The sequence below is a fragment of the Prinia subflava genome, chromosome 1 (assembly GCF_021018805.1).
Source record: "Prinia subflava isolate CZ2003 ecotype Zambia chromosome 1, Cam_Psub_1.2, whole genome shotgun sequence".
Lineage (NCBI taxonomy): Eukaryota > Metazoa > Chordata > Aves > Passeriformes > Cisticolidae > Prinia > Prinia subflava.
The window spans coordinates 137,681,918-137,697,703 of NC_086247.1; the positions used below are offsets into that span (position 1 = coordinate 137,681,918).

General features: G+C 39.6%; 1 protein-coding gene across 12 annotated transcripts in view; it reads right to left on the reverse strand.

The window, feature by feature from the left end:
- ABI1 (abl interactor 1) overlaps positions 1–15,786 on the reverse strand; it is a 78,082-nt gene that overhangs the window by 28,731 nt on the left and 33,565 nt on the right. The gene's annotated exons all lie outside the window — the stretch shown is intronic.

Here is a 15,786-nt window from a genome sequence, read left to right on the forward strand (position 1 = left end):
TGAAAAATCAAACTAAGCTTCACATAACTGACACATTCTTCTACATAGAATATAATCACGGCTTAAACCCTAGCTGAAGAATAGGTGCAAATCAAGCACTGGATGCCAAAGGAAGTCCCATTTCTAGGAAGTCTATTTCAATATTCAGGGATTGAATGTACTGGTTTAAGTACCTACTAGAACCTCAGGATCTCATTGAAGGAGATAGTATCTGACAAAAAAAAAAAGCCCCTTTGAGCAAAACCCATCAAGCCACTACTTGATCCACTGAGGAAAATAAATCTTAGTCTATAATCATCAATTCCTCCTAGAAAGGCTATCATACAAAAAATAGTGAAGGTTCAGTAAGAAAGAAAAATCCTTGTCATCCTAAATCCTGCCTCATTTAGGTACATTTCTAAAAACAGTTTAATCTAAAATGAATGTTGTGATGTGCAAGGTTTTGTTTAGTGAAGCAGAGTCAAAGATGAAGCAAAAAATTAGCTGATATTTCTACTTCTATATGAGGCAAGATGAAAATAGCAAGATTAGTATTCAGGAAATTAACATTTCTAGGAAAGCCAGCATTCAGTGTTCACTGTGAAATGTCTTCAGCTGAACTGTTTTTTTCATTAACTGGTGCACATGCTCCAATAATCTTAAATTCTCCTGACTACAAAAACACAAACCCTTCCTTAACAGTTTTGATACACAGCATTTTGGATTACAAGCAGGAATATAGGTAGAGAAGCACAGAAAAGCAGTGATACCAAGCAATTTTTTTTCTCTGCTTAAGCTAAATAGCAGACAACTTGTAATACTGCAAAAATTTCTTTTACTTTGGAAGGACACAGAATCTTAATAGAAATAAGAGTTGTAATTTTCCAGAGCAATGCAAGACATTAACTATGTGTGTCTGCATTAGCATATTTTGAATAAATTAATATTTAATTAATTCCCAGTAAAACTTTGGAACAAGCTTTACTGTTCTAAATGTGCAGGCTCTGAAAAATCCCCAAGTCAGGAATTAAAAAATTTTCAGATGAGACAATCCTACACATCAAGTATTGGCCTGCATCAGTATCAGGTATCACCCACTGCACCCACATTTTCTCTGGCAGCTGATTCCACAGATGACAGAATGAAGACTAAAGAATGAGATTAGTCTAATTTTTTCAAATGCAGCTATTATTTGTTCTTTTTCTTTTAGAGACTGAAACACACACATTAGTTCTGCCTTCTCATTGTTTCCTTCATCTTGCTGAAAGAATTATATGAGTGCTGTGCTACATGTTCATCTCTCTTCCAAATTTTCTACACAACCTTTCTGTTCAATGATGACAGCAGGTCAAACTCTTTCATAAAAAGCCACTCTTCATATTTTGTAGTACATGAGAAATGCACAGGAGAGAAAAAGAACCAATTTTAAAGTCCCCTGAATAACACAGCAGTTTAGGAGGCTGAGAATATAAATTTAAAAAACATACAACAGTGTTTCAAAATAGTTTTTAAAAATACAGCTAGGTCCCTTGAAATAAATCCATACATTTACTTCATCCTCCCAAATCAAATCTGTTGTTACTAATAAATTATTTATTTTTGTTCAGTGGATGGATGACGATGTGTCTTTATACTAAGAGTTCTCTTAACACTGATAGCAAAAGAAAAAAAGACAAAACAAAATAAAGCTCTTCAGAGTACAAAAAGATGCATCTTTTCCTTGCAGGTGGTCCGTGAAACAACCTTTCCTCCCTCCAATGGACAATGAAAATTCCGTAAGTTACTGGAACAGAGCGTAAGAAATTCCAGGAACAGATGCTGTACCATGCATGCTTTGGAAACTGACTTAAGTAATTTTGCAACAAACTGTTGTTAATGAAAATACCTCTTAGAGCAGGAAAAGACTATACATTAATTTTATGAGACAGCTTATCCAAAATTAAGTACTGAGCAATGATTTGTAACGTCTTGGCACAAATTTCAGTGAGGCAAACAAATAAAAAGTGGAGTATCTGTACCACAGTGCAGGGCCATCAACAGGGCACACATGTAAATCCTGAAAGGCATTCAGACATGCCTGTGCAAGGGACTAATTTGCTGTTCAAAGCAAACGAGACTTCAACTCCTACCACATCTGGTGCACCGGAAAAACAAGGCAGGATTTTACCCTATGCAAAGCAAAGGCTCACAGCATATGCTTTGCCCACAGCAATAGGCTGCCCATCAGAACTAGTAGACAACTTCTTACTTTTTCAAGAAATTACTGAGGTTTTTTTGATCTGCGTATTCTTAAGTCTTATGTGAACATTCTGCAAAACAAAGCACACAACAGTTGGTCATTCCTGTATTTTCATTTATATCTATCTGCTTCATGTTCATGTGGAAGATTATTGTTTAGTCATATGCAATGTTTTTCACTTTCAAAAGAGGAAAAACTCAACACACAGGAAATTTTTAGTAGGACAACAAAGCTTTTCAGACATTCAACAGTTAATTTCCAAGAAGGACAAGCCATATATACCAGGTAACAGCCAAAACAGACCATTCTCAAAGCTCTGGTCACACTTGACATAGTGTGTTTGCTCTGAAACAGTAACAAAACAGCTAAACAGTAGTTAGTTTGTGATTTCACCCACAACACCTATTTTGAGATATCAAAGATGGAGAGGAGCAAAGTATGGCTAACTGGCACGGGTCAGCAGAGGTTAACAAGAACTTGCATGCAGTCAGAGCAGCTTCAGCTATCTTCGGTCTGTGTTGGAACAAATACATAGCATAATTTAAAATTTCAGGACTAGGACAGGGATTTTCACTCCTAGACAACATAATCCAGTGAGACAAAGCCCAGGTATATACTGATTTGGAGAAGAGGGAAGAGACAGTCCTTCCAGAGGCACAATGTGTTTCCTTTGGGAAGCAAATTTAAATGAACCTGTCAAACAAACTCCTTTACCATTACAACTGAGTGCCAGGGACTACGCCAGCTAATCCAGAAGCTTGGACATTGAAGGAACTGTTAATTATTAGCTGCCTTCACTATTTATCTTCTTCAAATCATGTAAAATAAAAAACAACAAACAGTTGAACAACAGGATGTAGAGTTAAAGTTTAACTATTTGCTTCCTTATAAGTAGCCTCAAGGCCAAGTGAAGCACAGCAATGATACAGCAAATAGTTGTTCTTTTATTATCCTGTGCTGCAGATACCACTCTACCCACGTGCTAAAATGTGCTAGCCCAGAATAAACAATTTACAATAAGTAGACACTGAAGTATCTCTGGCCAAGCTAATATGAGGGTATCTAAACATTTTAATAAAGCTCACACATATGGGACTATTAAAATAAAAAAGGAAAAAGAGAAACAATTCAAACTTCTACAATCCTTTTACTCCTGAACCACTGCAACTCAAATTTATAAGTTAAAGGAAGAGCAAAAAGTCACTTCAAGGACATTTTCTTGATCTTAAAAAATCTAACATTCAAGCACATAAGACCAAAAAAAAAATCCCAAGATTACACCACCACTTTTAATGACAGCTTTTCAGGCCATTTCATGCAGTGCTTTAAAGAACTTTCACATCATACAATTGCCCTGTGCCGCACAGAGCTGCAAGCCAGTAACTTTTCAGTTTGTCCCTAAACTCACTCAGAGAAGAAGGAATGTAAGATCACAATCCACAGACTTCCTTAATATGCTAATTTCTCTAAAGCAAGAAGACAAGGAAGACCAAGCAGCTTGCTACTGGCAACAGTTTTCTGTAATTCTGACATTGTTTCCCTTTTTTGCTTTTTCAGTTTGTGGTTAAATACAGGGTTGGGTCTCTTACTACCGTTTTATTTCAGGCAAGCAGAGCCCTGATTACAGGTCATCAGTGCTATACATATCTCAGTGTCAGCAGAATAGATTACAATTACTTTATACAAACAAAACTGAGACATATCAGCCATGCAAGCAGCATGACCTGCTAGCACTTCCCACCCCATCTTCCTACTGCACTGGCTGTAATCCCATGTCCTGAGGCTCAGCAACCTGCTCTGCACAAACGTGCTGCTGTACCTCCCCAAAGGAATCCACTCCACATCTGAACTCCTGGGGACATTTTGGGGCAGCTCAACGCAAGAGGGACAAACTCTCAGTGTGTCCAGAGGAGGGTGACCAAGATGGTGGAAGACCTCAAGGGAAAGCCACACAAGTGGCTGAGGTCACTTTGTTTCTTCAGCCCTGAGAAGCGAAGGCTGAGGGGTGCCCTCATCCCAGCCCTCAGCTTCCTCAAGGGGGGCAGCGTGCAGGGAAGGTGCTGATCTGCTCTGGTGAGCACAAATAGGATATGAGGAAATGGAAGTGGAACATGAAGCCATGTGAGGGGGATTTCAGACTGGACATTAGGAAAATATTCTTCACTGAGAGGGTGGCTGGTCACTGGAACAGGCTTCCCAGGGAAGTGGTCAGGGTCTCAAACCCGTCAAGAGTTCAAGGAGCACCGAGATGACACTAAGTCATATGCTTGAGCTTTAGGGAGTTGGACTCTATTACCCTCTATGATTTAACTTTAAATGTTTCTATGCTAAATACTGCATCATGGAATTCCAAGTTAATGGAGAGAACAGTATTTCATCTATTCCATACCTGAACAGTGAGATTCTCTTAACCAAAGGACATTGCTGGCAGTAAAGGATAAAATAACTGCTTAAGAAAAAAAACCCTTAAAACCTCTAGTCAAAGACAAGCCAACTGGAACACTAGATTTGACATATCACATCACAGCAATCCATCAAATATAGTATCTTCTTTCAGCAGAAACTGTGCCTGATGTGACACAAAATAATGGGCAAAGGCACAGGTTTCAGACTGAACCCTGTCAATAGAACTCTGAGACGCATGGGACAGTGAGGGGTGCAGAGAAAGTTTTGTTTTCTTCCTCTGATACAACTGTCTGCATTCCAAGCTTACTTCTTCAGGTTTCAATATGAAAGGCAGTATCTGTTCTACTGCCCACAAAAAATCAGTCACAGCTTCATATTTAATTGGTCATACATAGCAGTAAAATACACATAGTTAAAAACTTTATTACACAAACAAATATTTTCTACTACAAGTTCACATACACAGACTATAAAGTATTTTAACCAAAGAAAACAAAACTTAAGAAACAAACACTAAGGTGCTGTCGGCATCCCTTAATAAATAAAAACAACCCAAACCCTCACTCTTTGCAATCTGTTCCTAAACCCAGCTTTAATATTAACCCTTACTGTCACTCTCCAAAACAACAGATTCCATTGTCTTCCCATATAATTTATACAATAAGTTTCCCTGAAATGAAAATAAACTGGTGAGACTAAGACCATCAGCTTGTTCTGTTTTAGAAATACAAATTTATTCCACTGCTACTTCCAGAAAGAACACATATTTAGTAAGACCTTTTAAATATATGAGTTATGGTTGAGTAATGGTGCTGAAGAGACCTGGACAATGCACGTTGCACAGGCCACCTGCAAGGAAGTCAGTCTGACCTACAAAAAGAACAATGAAATCCCCAGCTTTAATGAGCTCAGTCAGACAGCTAACTTCTTCAGTGAGAGCACCATTTTATGCTGTTACTTTGTAAATAAAATTCAACACAGGGAAATGTGATCATATTTAAACTGCAAATAAGTATTCTACAGAAAAGAACCATTATGGGCTCAAGACACATCAGGCATGAAAAAGCACAAGTGAATAGTTTGGGGTTTTATGATGTCATGTACAACCAGATATCTACACAATGTTACAAATTACATATTTCACTAACTCTTGATGAAAGTGCTTGTAGCTCAGGTATTTGACTTGGAACTATTGCTTACATATTGTCAGGTCCACACCAAGATACTGTTCAAGAAACTCAAGAAATTTACCTATAGAAATAAAATAGTTTACTTCCTTCTCTTGATCAGGAGAATCCAAGTACTAAGCAGTCCTGGTCTCACAGAGGCCAGAGAGAGCAGAGCATCAGCACAACTGGCATGGGTCACCCTTGTCTATCACTGTGCACACGTTTATTCCATGGGGATCTCCTCCAAAGTATGAGGCTGTACTGGCATTGGGAACTGGAACCATCAATTCCATTGACTAGAAATTGCTTGACTGTGCCAGGTGTTACCATACCAACTCAGTTACAGACCAAAACTGGTCAGTTTGGTGAGCATTTACCTCTTCCCAGTTCTTCAGCACAGACAATGGGTTACATTAACCAACATCTGAGAAGCATATAAATAACTGAATGAAACTTTGACTGAAGTACTGCCCTGTTATTAGGGACTGGCAGAGTCAATCCTGTCTCTTAAGGTTGAAGACTGATGCAATCTTCTGTAATGCCCAGTTAGCTACCAACTGGGTGAAATTCAAGTCCCTAGTCAGCTTTGAACAAATTTCATATGAAGGCACTGTACTAGATGTTTTATATTGGCTATTTTTCACTCTCATAATAAAAAGGGAGCAGCCTTTCTTACCATTCCCCTCCTCAAAAGAAGATTTCAAGACATTTTTAACAGCCTCTTGGACAGTAACTGGAATCAAGTCTGCTAAAGGACTGTCAATTTGTCAGTCAATCAACAGAAGAAACCCAGTGCTAGCAACAAACAACAGTTACTAGATGAAAAGAAAAAGGGACATGCTTTTTCCAGTTCCCCAAATTCCTTTAAGAGTATAAGGATTTCAAGACCTTTTTATTTCACATAAACAATCCTTCAATCCAACTTTTACTAAGGCAAATAGTTGCCTGAACACCATTACCTAAATTCATCTGAGAATCCTCAGAATACCCTGCCATGCCTTTTGAACCTGCACCATGAAAGTAAGGTTTCCTACCACTCTGAAGTATTTGGACATCCGAGTTTCACCTTGAGTGTTTGCTTTGTATGGGGTGCTGGCAATGTAGGAGGTAATTGAAATAGATTTAAGAGTTGTATTTCCAGAGCTGGAAACCCAGCAATGTTTTCTGGTAGGTTTATATAGAAGCCTCTCACACATTCTCTTCAGCATACAGACAAGTGACAATAGTAGGACAGGCTCTCCAGAAAGCTTCATCTCCTCAAGTCCTGGTAAATCCAGGCCTCTTAAGGTAAAAGGCTAGAGTAGCCAGATAAGCCACATCTCATGTAATCTGATATGCCACCTTCCTTTTCCTGCACACAGGGGTCACATTCAAGAGCTTTCACAGATTAACACAATGAACTAAGACCATCAGCACAGATATATACAGCAAACTTTCACAGTCCATATAAAACATTTGTCACCAGCAGAGGGGGAAAGGCACTAGAGAGATCAAAGGAAAAATAATGAGAGAAACACTAAGCCCCACTTCCAAAAGTAACTCATATGTAAAGGTACACTTTTAAAATACATTTCCAGACATAAAATATAAATATATATAAAAATAAAATCACAATGCTAACAATGCATTTGACTAATATTATCCAATGAAGAGGAAGATTTAACAAGTGTTGACAGTGGGCCTTATTTTGACAGTTTATCACTATTTCTTTGATTATGTCTGAACACAGATTATATGTCAGCTTAATCCTATGGAGCTAGCCCCTGATTTAGAATTAAAATCTTTTTTTATATACACTAGCATTTTTTTCTCAGATTCCCCTAGCAATTGCCATAGGCATAAAGCAAACCAGACTTCAGCAACATTTGAAGATATTTTATACCTTCACAAAGACTTTTTTTTCTGGAATATTGGGACAGCTATAGGGGGTGAGTGATCAGGGAGTGAAGTATACCACAGACATCCCATTTACTCAGCACTGTATGTTTCTAGAATTCAGAAGCACAGATGTAAAACAATAACGCACAGTTTCATAGCAAGTTTAAGCTGTATTCATTTCAAGACATACATAACAAAAAAATTATTCCTGACTAATAGAACATGTGCTTGCAAGTTTTTAAAAAAGAAAAAAGTCTTGTTAAAATCAAGAAACTGAAAACAGAAGCTAGAGAAACAGGCTTAAAAATTACTAGCAATATACAATTAGCCTCACATTTACCCTTTCCTCCCAAAGGAAGGAAGATTCACTGAGAAGATTCACTGAAAATTGGAACCAAACTGAATCCCAATTTCCACAACATGACCTGTGGAGTGGCACATACGCCTATACAACAGCACAGAAAAGGAAAAAGAGAGGCCTGTTCAGCTAAAGGATTATTTCTATAGATGCTTTTCAGAGTACCCTATTGGCAAATCTAGTCATGCATTCTGCTGGAGAAGCTGAGCAGAAAGAGGACATGGGGCAAGGACAGACCGAAGGGGCTGGGAGCAGGTACACAACATTCTAGGACAAGAATCAGAGCAAAGAAACCAGCCCACTCGTCCAAGAGCCAGACTTGAGTTCATGCCTGGTTTTTCTTTCCTGGTGCCAAGTGCAAATGGAAGGACTGCTATGGAGGATACATATTCATCTCTCAGACACCACTGAAGGAAAGAAGTTTCTCACATTATTCTCTTAATGGCTATTTCAGGCATGTTCATGCAAGAGGCTGATCAGATAAAATGAAGCACCTGACAGAAGCCAGTAGGTCTCACCTGTGAAATGCCACCTCACAGAATTAGGGTCTATGAATGAGAAACATCTTTGGAGAGACACAAGGAAGTCTCATCACACCCTCACCCCCTGCTCCCCACTTTTCCCCAGCTGAAAGGAAGATGATGTCAACACAGAGCATAAGGAGGGGAGGTCCACAGAGTATCTCTTGGAACAGGGAGAGGGATGTGGGAAGTAAGACTGGCATATGGTGACTGAAGGCAAATGGAGTTTAAGTCCTACAGAGGAGGAGATTTTTAGCAGCTCTGGAGAGGCCCTTATGGAAAGAAAACAGTTAACAGCTCTCTCTCCTCTCCACTGCCTTGGTGAAATGCCAGAAGCACTTTGCTAAAGTTCACATAAGCATGGGGGAAATGGAACTTCAAACATCTGGAGTATGGAGGTCAGACAGCGCTGCAGAAGCAGCTGGCCTGCACGCAGGAGGCGGCTGTCTGCCAGGATGCCAGTGACAGAAGAGGTGGGACGGGTCTGTGGCTGAAAGCAAGAGCCTGGAAAAACAGCAGATTGAAGTTCTATTCCTGGCTCTGCCAGACTTCCTGCGCTATGCCAAGCAAGGAGCTTTGCTGCTTGGGCTTGGAGCTGTGCACCTGCAGCAGCACCAGGAACAGACAGAATTCAGGTGGGCACAGGTACAGGCAGCACTGCCACAGCTGCCTGCTCTGGGCACAGGGACACTGACACATAAGCCAGATTTCTCTGTTAAACACCCTTCACTGATGTTTTTAATTGCTAATGAAAATGTGAGTTACAGATAATACTTCCTGTGCTTTGGGAAAACCTACCGCCAATTTTAACCTTTTGAGCAAACTAAATGTACATACACTGCAATAAGAAATGCATTATGAACATTATTCATTAAAAAAAAAGCACTAGCCTTCCAATGACCTGTGATACATGTTTATATGGAGTACAACTTTTTTTGTGTGTATGTTCTAGATAACTTTCTTTTCTTTCAAATGCAACTGCTATTTCGATACCTTCTTCAAGAGCTTGAGTATAATAAACAGATAGAAAAAAATGCATCACTAATGTAGATATCTGTGGGAAGACACAGAAGAGGAGACAAGGCATCTATTTCCACCTGCCTCCTAAAGTCTGTGGCTTTTCAGCATCCAAGAAAGAGAAACAGCTTCCATGGTGTTATTCCCTGTTCTGACACAAAATCCATGATCACTCTAGAATATGGTTTCCAGTGCTTGCAGGAGATTCAGCTGTGGTTGAACTTCACACCCCACCCTTCACAAGTGCTGCACAACAGGAAGCACAGACCCAACTCTGCATCAGATCAAAACTACAGCACATGGCAAATTAACAGCTGGTAACCATTCACTTGAGTTTCACACTGCGACAAACACCTTTCTGCATGTCAGTTCTTTTACTCAGCCCTTCCTGTGACCCACCACCTCCCCTTCACCAAGACAGGATTCCAATAAGAGAACTATCAAGGTACACCCCTCTCCTCTAGCGTTCTACACAGTGAACTGAACAGACATTTCAGTGCTTAAGTAACATCAGTTGTGATTAAGATCACTCTTTAAAGTGAAAGACACTCTGAAGCAGAAGTGTTTCAACAGTACAATCTGATGGACTTTTGACAGAACAACATTTGGGATGTGTAGTCGTGTTACATTTGTATTCAACCCTAAAATGCACAAAAAGCAGATAAATGCTTTTGATTATGCAAAGTCAATATTCCAGCTGTATGTGTAAGTGTATTTAAGTGTGTGAAATTAGATATCAGTAACTTCAATTTTTTTTTTGCTGGGTATTCCTGAAGATAGGCATGACTAAGTCAATTTGAAAGAAAAAAAAGAAGAAAAAGAAACTAAATATGCTTATGCAAGCTTCCACATAAGATTTCCAACATTTTAAATTAGCTCACTGAGTTCCTCTTCTCCTTACTGGAAGCAGTGCACTTGACTAGAATTAAATAAAACATACAAACCTAAATATATTTTTGACTGTAGGAAAGCACAACAGAAAGGAAAAATTAAACGGCTTCTTCAGTAGTTTAGACTCACTAATGAACCACCAAGGGAGTAGAACAAAACTGTATGTCAAACGAAAAGCATTTTGTGTGCCAAAAAAAGCAACTTCACAGGAGATGAACATGTGCAATTGCAAAGAGCCCTGCAGGTGGCTGAAAAGGAAACCATCTAAAAAAAGTCTATGAAAAATAAACTCAAAAGAACAAGTCTGAATTTTCTGAAAGTTTGTCTGAGGTAAGACGCTGATAAAGCAGTAACAATGACAAGTCAGAATTGCTCACGCCTGAACAACAATAACAACAAAAGCCCAAAGCCCAGTACTTCACATTTAGTTGTAAGCTGGCAAGTCAAACTGGGAAGAGCATGGGACAGAACTCACACTAAGAGAAAGTGAGCTAATATTGCCTTAGCCTTAATATTTCACCTTTTCAGTGTTTTATTTAATCAACTCTAATAGCAAAAATATTTTCCAGTAATAAAGGTCATGTTACATGGATGGGATAGAGAATTTATTGTATATTTCAAAATAATTTTTATGCTAAAGAATAACAAAACTCACATATAAAACCTATTTTTATTTATCATGTGTATTTACTTGAAAGTGGTCTGGATTAATTTTCAGACACATACTTTTCTTAAACCAAGAAAATCTCAACCACCAAACGACCTAAAACCAACAGAAAAATACACATGCACACATAAATATACAAACACATACACAAAAACACCTCTCCGAAGCACCTCCCTTCTCTGCATGAATTCAGGGCCCATGAAACATCTAAGGCTGACAGTTCTGAGAGAGACTGCGTCCCCCACACATAAAACAAGGACAACATATGTTGGAATGACGATGGGTATCCTTTAGCTACCTGCAGACATAGTTTGATTACAAATCCCCAAGGCACAGTGTTCCTTCTATCCCTCTTTGATCATGTCATTTGAAGGCAGTGACATGAGCTAGTGGGAGATTGCTGAGATTCTGGCATGTCTTCATTGCAGACTAAAGAAGCTGGGTAGTTGTAAAAGTCCTTTATTGCATGGCTAAATCAGCCTCATGAAGGCAGAGTTACTATAGTTTGTGCCATTATGCAGAAAGTCTTCTACCATAAAGTCCCCAAGTCCCATGCAGAAGCAGCGGCAACATCTGTAATCTGTGTTCCATTTGTGGTGCTGGTGGTGGTCCTGCAATCTCTGAGCAGTGAATTTTTATTTTATTTTTAATCAATCAGTTACAAACAAGGTTCTACTACTGCCTTGTTGGACCTATCAGAATTTAACATTGATGTGCAAATGTAGTTGCAATTTCTTACACAAATTCTACGTACATAACTATCTGTTCTATCTAGGAATGCTAGCAAGGCCACATTATGTTTTCATTATGTCTAGAACTTAGTTAACTTTGTAAAAGGTGATGGTACTGAACTTTAAACTATGCTCTAGGGCTTTTTCTTACTAAGTAATACAGTCTCTTATTTGCTTAAGACACTTCAAATATTCTCAACTTATTTAAAACTAAACTTATATTTCTACTTCATGTCTATGTGGATTTATATATTTTAGTTTCTCTGAAGGTTTTAATTCAGCCCTCACATTTCTTAGTGCTTCTGAGCCTGTGTGAATGAGGCCCAGAGGGATTTGCATCCCAACAGGAGATATGCTGGCTTTCAGCTGGGTCAACACTGCACCAGGAGTAACTCATGAGTATTAATTAAACAGCCATCACGTGGCTAAAGGCCACACTATCTACACCACAAACATTCTTGGATTACTGCCATAAGCACAGCTTATCCTATATGAAATGTCTGTTTCCCATTTCCTAAATGTTCGAGGGTTCAGTATTCCACTTTGTAAACAAGAGAACTACTAAAGTTTTGGAGTTTTAGAAGATTTTTTTAATAAAAATGCAGGCAAGATGTTATAGCAAACAACTTTGTTGCAACACTCTGAGGTGCTACTCCCATGGGGTGATAACCACCAACAGTGATATTTTTCCTCTTGTCTCCCCTGCCCATCAATATAATAGGGTGGCAGAAACAATCTTCAGCCACTAGAGATTCCAATCTAAAAGCTGGCAGTACATATATTCTACTTTACAGTTCACTTACTACCCATACTACTATCTTCTGCACATTACTGTAGCAAAGAGCTCTTCCATGTCCCTTGAATACCAAAACAACTAGCATCTGACAAGTTCCTCGCTTCTGTTTTCAAAGACAAATACAGAACAAAACAGATCAACTTTCTGAAGCAGCCTGTCCTTCCTCAAACCCCCTTCAGCAAGAACGTACATCAACAGAGGACAAGCTTAGAAGCATCATGAACTTCCATCAGCACAAACTTCTCACAAAAACAGAGTTTCCACAGCATTGCATGTGGATGCCTATTAAGATACTCAGGCAAAAAAGGAGAGTTGACAAAAATTCCCCCACATGTTTCCTAAGACTGCGCTACTATTTTGGACTGAGTCATACAGACTTCTTGCAATTTGGGATATATTAAGTAAAAGCAGAAGACAGACAAGCAAATCACAAGCATGCATGACATTTACCAGTTTAACAGGGTGGGAAAGAAGGGCCAAGCCAGAGATGAAATTGCTAAGGCTGCTCTAATTCTCCACTGCCATTTTTATTTCCACACACAACTCAAACAGGAAGTTACATTGTTTCTGTAAATGGATTTCCCTTTAGCCTCCCAACTCTTGGCCATGACTGATATGAAATACTGCAGCTACATCTGTTGGTAACATCCACATGGCCTCAGAAGTCCTAGCAGCACTTACCCCATACTGAGCCACAACCTTATCCACCCAAAACTTTTTCTGACTAAGGTAGGGCCTTCTGACTTAGACTAGAGAGCTTAGACTAAGAAGAAACTGTGCCATCATTCAGCCCCTCCACCAGTATCACATCTCAGGCTTGAACATGCACACACCCAAAAGTGAGGTCCTGACTCTGTTCTGTGCAAGAGTCTGTTCTGTGCACCTGAACACAAACACCGCAGCCTGACAGCAGTGTTAAAAGAGAGTACAAGCCTTGAAGAGAAGTCTTGTGTGTAGGCACAGAAACTCAGGCACACCACTATGTCCCTGCTGCTGAATGTATTATCCTACCATTGCTACAGTCAATTCATTAGACTGATCATGTGCTCAGAAATTAGCCATTTCTACTGTGCAGTTATTATAATGATTAAATATGATTGCAAGCACTTGGGGAGAAGCAGAGCATCAGCCACTGGAGAGAACACAGAGAATGAAGCCAGAAAAGCCGCTGGAAGTCTGCAGTTCTCAAGACCTTGTCTCCAGGATAACTGAGCCCACAATTCAGGGAATGAGGGGCTGAGAACAAAACACTGCCTGTCACAAGAGAATGGCAGGAAAAAGAAGACTGGCCATCTCCTACTGTCACTTTAGGCAGAGGTTATACATACCCTACACAAATATTGACCACTGAAGCGTTCACAGAAGTGAGAAGGGCAGAGGGTTGCCCTGGTGAGGCTGCTCCAAACACCATGATGGTTTATAAGCCTCTGAACCACAGAGTTTCAAGAGCAGCTCTACCACTGCACAGTAACAACCACCACAGACATGTGCATGACTGGACACTGATCTGTGCAGCTCTGGACAGCTAAACACACACTGAAGAGCCACTGAACGACTGCAAGAAACCTGAGTGCACAGGAAAGTGGTGGGGACTGATGAACTGCTACCTTAATCAGAGAGGGAGGTGCTGCCCAGTTCCCCAAGAGATGAAGGAGCACAGCACAACACAATTTAGTGAGCTACAAAGCACACAGCTGTGCAAACTGCTGTGGCCTACCTCCCCCCACTGCTTTGGTAAAGTCTGGAGAGGTCAATGGACTTTTTGGATTTAAACTGATTTTAAACTGGATTTTATCCATTCAGCAGTAGAGTGTGTTTACTCTGAGAAGTATACAGCTAATATAAACAACAACTACGCATTTGTTTTAAGAACTACCACAACTAAGGAATCTGGGCAAATGGGCAAGAGGGGAAAAGTACACAGGAAAAATATCCAAATAAGATCTGCAGACTGTTCACAATCTGTTTTCCCAGGATGTTTGCTTAAGTCACATAATTGTTTGCAGAACCTCTGCTTTCTAAAAATGCACTTGAAAAAATTCATTCCACATTTTCTTAAATCAATTTCTACTGATCAGACGATGCTTTTCAATGTTATCAAAGTAGGTAAACTGTCATTATCCAACAGTGACCAGTCAGCAGCCTTCTCTGAAACATATTCTAGGCAAATATTTCACATGAAAATTATTTGAAAAATTTTTAGAATACTGATTTTTTTGAATGTCAGATATAGCCAGTCCAAGTATTTCAGCCAGCTCTACTAGAGAGCACCTCTGGAGAAATTTCTACATTGACTGAAGGACTACACATTAATGCAGCTTAACAAAACGCATCTTAAAGTTGTTGAGCTGAAAATAAGATGTCAGTAACTTGGAGTTGTAGTCCCCTCACTCTCCTTTTGCTCCCACATCCGGATGTCCAGAAGTATGAAGCAAGCTAACTGAGAGTGAAGCTTGATTCTTGCTGCCAGCCCAGAGGCACACTGCACTGCAGGAGGAATTTGCTGCTTAAAGCAGCAAAATCCCCAGCGACTGAAGTTGAGTTTTGCTCAGTGAGGGCTTATGGAAACCATCCCCCACTTCCTGAGATTTTTGTTATTTATTCATGTGCCACAGCCTGAGCTCAGAAAAGGGAAAAACTTGTTATTTTAACCAAAGCACCATGAACACCCCCAGAAATTCTCTTCTCCAGTTTTAGCATTTGGATGCCAGAGTACCATCAAATGCTACCTCTACATCATGGGTTCTTCCAAACTGTAACAGATGCAGTACTTCTGAGGCCAGCTGTCATGCTGCCATCAAAACAAGGCACTACCAGACATATCTACAGATCTGAACACCGTCCATAACACAAAACCAGATCTACTTAATTACATATTAGTTTAGGATGAGGCTAAACCAGGGATATGTAAGTGGTAAGATGGCCATCCTCAGGTGTGAAGAGTGGAATCAATAAAATAAAGGATGACCTGGATTCTATCAGCTTACAGGTGATACAATCCTATCGGTGCTGGCTCTTAATATGAGATTTAGAGTGTATGAGGAAGCTAAATCAAAATACAGTAGCACAGCTAAGAAATTAGACAGCTGAGAAAGGCTAATTTGTTTCAGGCATTTTGACTGGACTTCCTTCTT